The sequence below is a fragment of the Bos indicus x Bos taurus genome, chromosome 19 (genome assembly GCF_003369695.1).
Source record: "Bos indicus x Bos taurus breed Angus x Brahman F1 hybrid chromosome 19, Bos_hybrid_MaternalHap_v2.0, whole genome shotgun sequence".
NCBI classification, from domain to species: Eukaryota; Metazoa; Chordata; class Mammalia; order Artiodactyla; family Bovidae; genus Bos; species Bos indicus x Bos taurus.
The window spans coordinates 29,319,774-29,325,773 of record NC_040094.1 but is presented as its reverse complement, the minus strand read 5'-3'; positions in this window follow the sequence as shown (position 1 = coordinate 29,325,773).

Here is a 6,000-nt window from a genome sequence, read left to right as displayed (position 1 = left end):
AGAACTAGAACGTAACAAAATCAAGCAACCTGATTAGAAACGTAGGCAAAGGACTCAAATAGACATTTCGCCTTAGAGTGTATACAGATGGCCAACAAACACCCGAAAAAATGCTCTACTTAAATAACCATTTTGTAGTTGTTCAGTCGCCCAGTCGTGTCCAACTCTTCGCGACCCCGTGGACTGCAGCACACCAGGCCTCTCTGTCCCTCACTGTCTCCCGGAGTTTGCCCAAGTTCATGTCCATTGCATCTGTGTTGCCATCCAACCATCTCACCCTCTCGCCCTCTTCTCCATCTCCAATAACCATTAGGGAAATGCAAACTGAAACCATGGTGAGACACCGCTTCACACCCATTAGGATGGCTGCTATTAAAAAAAAAAAAGCAAAAACGAAAAAACCCAGACAATAGCAAGCGTTGACAACCATGTGGAGAAATTGAAACCCTTGTGCGCTGTTGGAGGAAACAAAAAATGCTGCCTTTTTCTGAATGTAGGTCCGGTGGGGAAGCCTGACGTAGCTTTACCGGCACCTGCACAGAACGACTGCCTCACTTTTTTCTCATTTCCAATCACCTTTCCCCACGCTCCCCGCGCCTCAAACCACCCTGCTTCTGCATCCTGTAAATACTGTAAATACCTGGCCTTCCAGGAGGTGGACCTGAGGTAAGTTCTCCCATCTACTGGCTTGTCTGCCTCCTGAATAGACCCTTTCTCTGCGGCAAACCTCAGCATCCCAGGCTTACTGTACGTTGGGCAGATGAACCTGGCTTGGTGACAACATGAGGTCCTTCCCACGGTCAGATTCCTACAGACAGAAAGTAGACAGTTGTTACCAGGGCTGGGGTCCAGGGGGAACAGGAAGTGTCGTTTCATGGGCATAGTGTTTAATTTTTCCAAGATGAAAGAGGATGGAGGTTGGTTGCACAACTACATGAATGGATTTACTTCTCCTGAACTGTACATTTACACGTGTTTAGGGTGGTCAGTTTTATGTTTTACCACAATTTTTTTTTTTTTTAAGTAAAAGAGGCAGGTCTAAAGGAGGAATTGGCTCTGGGAGTTGAGGTTTCTGAAGTGAACAGTAGGTTCTCAATTCTGCTCCTGTCGTGCTAAGAGAGCTTGAGGTTGCCCTAGGGCAGGAGGGCCGCTGCCTCCTTCCTTCAGCAAAGCAGCTGTTCCTTCGTTCTCCAGCTACTAAAAGACTTAGCAAGGGAACTGCTCTGGTGGTCCAGTGGTTAAGGCCTGTGCTTTCACTTCAGGGGCTGGGGGTTTGATTATCTGATAGGGGAAGTTGTGGATGCTCATGACGGGGCCAAAAAAAAAAAAAGATTTAGCAAGGCCTAAGCAGTTGTAAGGCCCGGAGGGTTGTTGTCCACCCTGCAAGGAATTTGAACGGTTTGGGAAATGGAAGGATTTCAGGGAACTCACAAGCTGGTGACGCTCATCTCCAGGCTGTAAGCCAGGATCAAGTATCATACCTTGCATTTGCAAAAGTGAATTCCTCCTGAGACTTTCAACCTGTGGTCTATGACCTTCGTTCCAACTATAATTTTAGCCAAGGTTAAATTGGAGCGTTTGAAGCTCTCAGTTCATATTTCCACAGTATCCTTTCACCAGTGTTTCATCTGGTGTCATTTTTTTCTCTTCTTTTTTAAAATTTTTTGTTTTAAATTGCAGTATAGCTCATTTATGATGTTGTGTTAGTTTCAGGTGTATAGGAAAGCGATTCCGTTGTGTGTACACCTTTTTTTTTCAGATTCTTTTCCCATATAGGTTATTGTGTGTGTGCTCAGTTGCTCAGTCATGTCTGACTCTGTGACCCCGTGGACTGTAGCCCGCCAGGCTCCTCTGTCCATGGGATTTTCCAGGCAAGAATACTGAAGTGGGTTGCCATTCTCTTCCCCAGGGGATCTTCCTGACCCAGGGACCAAATCCAGGTCTCCTGTGTTGCAGGCAGATTCTTCACCATCTGAGCCCCCAGGGAAGCCCCATATATATAGCAGTGTATACATGTTAATCCCAACCTCCTAATTTACCGCCCCCCCCCACCACTGTTTCCTTTGGTAACCATAAATTTGTTTTCCAAGGCTGTGAGTTTGATTTGTGAAAAGCTCATCTGTATCATTTTTTAAGGCTTCTACATATAAGTTATGTAATACGTATCTTTCTCCGTCTGACTTAGTATGATACTCTCTAGGCCCTTCCATGTTGCTGCAAATGGCATTATCTCATTCTTTTTCTGGCTGAGCAATATTCCATTGTATATATGTACCCCATCTTCTTTATCCATTCCTCTTTTGATAGACATTTAGATTGCTTCCATGTCTGCTGCTGTGAACATTGAGGGGGCATGTGTTTTTTTGAATTATGGTTTTCTGTGGACATACGTCCAGGAGTAAGATTGCTGGAACTTAGAGCAGCTTTACTTTTAGTTTTTCAAGGAACCTCCACACTGTTCTCCACAGCACAAGCACCAACTTGCAGCCTTAAGGTAACAAGCGTGGGCAAAAAATTCCCACACTCAGCAGAACACAGTGCTTTTTTGCTTAGTTACTCTTTTCTGAAGTTTGTATGTAATGTTTCTAAAGGACCTGTGTTTGGTTTTGTTAATTTTGTCCACTGTTTTGCTCTCTTTTCATTTCTCCCATTATTTTATTGCCTTCCTCCTTCTTTCTGTGGGCTCACTATGTTGCTTTTTTTTTTTTTTTCCCCTAACTTCTCCAGTTACACACTAACACCTTTTATTCCCAGTGTTTCTTGCTTTCCAATAAAGATAGTCAAGGTTTTAATTTCCCTTATGCGCTGCTTTAGTACAAATTTGGACATTGTAATTCAGCACAAACCTTAGCATTGTAATTCAGTTTTAAGTATTTCATAATTTCCCTTGTCATTTCCTCCTTAGCCCAAAAGTAATTTTAATTTTTTCCTAGGAATATGAGATTTTTAAGAGTTCTCCTTTTATTCAATCCTAACTGTATTTCATTGTGGTTGGAAAATATAACCAGTGTCATTCTTTGTAATTTGTGGAGATTTTCTTTGTTGGGTCAGTATAAAGAGTTATGTGTGTACATATATTTTAGTTTAAGATTATTAGTTGTGTTAGTCAAATATTCTATCTTGCTTGTCTTTGATCTGCTTGATGTATCCTATTCTGAAAGAGTTGTGATACCATCTCCAAATGTAACTGTTAATACATTCATTTCCCTCATTTTTTCATTTCATTTATTTATTTATTTAAGTATAGTTGATGTATTAACATATAAGTTTTGGATGTGTAACATACATGCTGCTGCTAAGTCACTTCAGTCGTGTCCGACTCTGTGTGACCCCATAGACGGTAGCCCACCAGGCTCCCCCGTCCCTGGGATTCTCCAGGGAAGAACACTGGAGTGGGTTGCCATTTCCTTCTCCAATGCATGAAAGTGAAAAGTGAAAGTGAAGTTGCTCAGTCATGTCTGACCCTCAGCAACCCCATGGACTGCAGCCTTCCAGGCTCCTCCATCCATGGGATTTTCCAGGCAAGAGTACTGGAGTGGGGTGCCATTGCCTTCTCCGTAACATATATAATGATTCACATTTTTTTAAGGTTAGACTCCATTTGTAGTTATTATAAACTATTGGCTATATTCCACATGTTGTACAATATATCCCTGTAGCTTACTTTATACATAATAGTTTGTATGTCTTAATTCCCTGCTCCTATTTTTCCCCTCCCCATTTTCCCCCATTTTAGTTGTTTTTTGCTTTATATATTTTGAGGGCACATTGCTGGGCACGTATATGTTTATGATGTTATTTCTTCTGCTTTTTCTAGTCATGCTGCACAGCTTGTGAGACCTCAGTTCCCCGACCAGGAACTGAGCCCAGATCACGGCAGTGAAAGCCCAGAATCCTAACCACTAGGCCACCAGGGAATTCCCTGTTGTTTTTCCTTTATTTATTATTTTCCTTATTAGCATACAGCATCTCTATTTTCCCTTTGTTAATTTTTACCTTAAATTCATTTTTTTTCTTCTGATATTAAAATTGCTACTGTGGAATTCTTTCTTATGTGCCAGAACTTTTTTTCCAATTTTGCTTTAACAATCTCTTATTTAAAAAAATTATATTATTGCATGTTGATTTAAGAGTCAGTCAGAGAGTCTCTGTATTTTGATTTGTGAATTTAATTTATCCTCATTTATATTTATTAATGTTGTGTTAGGGCTTCCATCTACTGTCTCATTTAGTGTTTTCTGTTTGCTATATTTTCTTTCTACTCCTTTCCATCTTTGGAATGGTTCACAATGCCCTTTCTTCAGTGAGAAAGTTTGGATTTTCTACTTTCCATTGGCAAAATCAAATTATTCTGTAGAAAACAATGCATCTCATTTATACGCTTCTCATGGGTAACCCTAGCTTATTATGATCCTTACTTATGTTTATTCTTGCCCCGGTCAACTTCTTTTTAACATTTTATTTATTTATTGCTGAGCTGGGTCTTTGTTGCTTTGCTTGAGCTTTCTCTAGTTGCAGTGAGTTGACTTCTCGTTGCAGCTGGCTTCTCTTATTGTGGAGCACGGGCTGTGGCTTAGTTACTCCATAGCATGGAATCTTCCAGGACCAGGGATCAAATCGGTATTCCCTGCATTGGCAGGTGGATTCTTATCCACTGCACCACCAGGGAAGTCTCTCTGACAACTTCTTGACAAATCTATGTGTTTCCTTAAAAAGGACAAGTTCTCTAGCATAATTTCAGCGCCCTCCAGTGTTTCCTCCCTCTGCTGGTTCCTCATGCCCCTTCCCCAGCCACACTTACAGTGTACAGCTTTATTTCTGAATTAGCTGGGTTTTTTATTTATTTAATATATGTAATAATTTATGTACATAACTTGCATATCTCATTGAGTCATCCTCGATTCAATTCATTTCCCATATTCCTGAGGCACTTTTTTTTTTAATGCTTTCTAGAGAGATCAACTTCTGGAATAGTGAAGTGTGGTTCTTGGTGAACCACTCTCCCACAAAAACATCAAAAATACTGACAATACAACTAAAACCAACCATTTTAGAACTCTAGGAATGTACCAATGCCACTGACTGAACTGAAAATTATCTATCCAAGAGAAACTCCTGAACCTCAACAAGACATTACTGTCCGTGGCCTTTTAACTTGGGGCTATTCCTGTCCTCTCTCCCTTCCCAGCTTGCTGGCCCAGTAGCCTTGAAAAGTTAGCAGTCTCAAAGTTGGTGGAGAAAACCGATTTCTTCTGGAGCTCTGTTAAAGGCACATTCCTAGAGCAGTCAATGTGTGCGTGCTACGTGCTATGTCGCTTCAGTCGTGTCTGACTCTGCGACCTGTAGACTGTAGCCCGTCAGGCTCCATGGGCTTCTCCAGTCAAGAATACTGGAGTGGGTTGCCATGCCCTCCTCCAGGGAATCTTCCAGACCCAGAGATTGAACCCATGTCTCATGTCTCCTGCATTGGCAGGCGGGTTCTTTACCACTAGCGCCACCTGGGAAGCCCCAGAACATGTTAGTATTTTGTCCAAATTAGAAGCTACCTGAAAAATCTCCATTCCCAAGGTGTTATGGCTATTTGATGTAACTCACAGCTCGTGGGGCAGAGTGGGGGCGGTGGGAGTGGTATTTCTAGGACATCATCCCAAACAATAGTGTTCTGCTAGTCATTTCTTAGCTGCCTAGGGTTGTGATTTTGGTTGGAACAAACAAAAGCCTGGCCAACAACAACCGTTTTAAAGTAAGCCCCGGAGAACTAGAAAACCACAGGGAACTTTGCAAAGCTCCACCATGTCCCTAGGGATCTAGAAGGCTGTGCACATGTACATGGTTAGGAAAGACCTTTGGGAGAAGGCTGCAGACACTCCCCTCTGACTGACCCTCAGGCCTCGTGTACTCAGGAAGTGAAAGCTAAGTCTGTTTAGTAAAGTTTGAATGTATGTCTTCAGACATAGACTGTCCTCATCAGAGGGTAAAAGATGTCTAAGCAAGGCATTT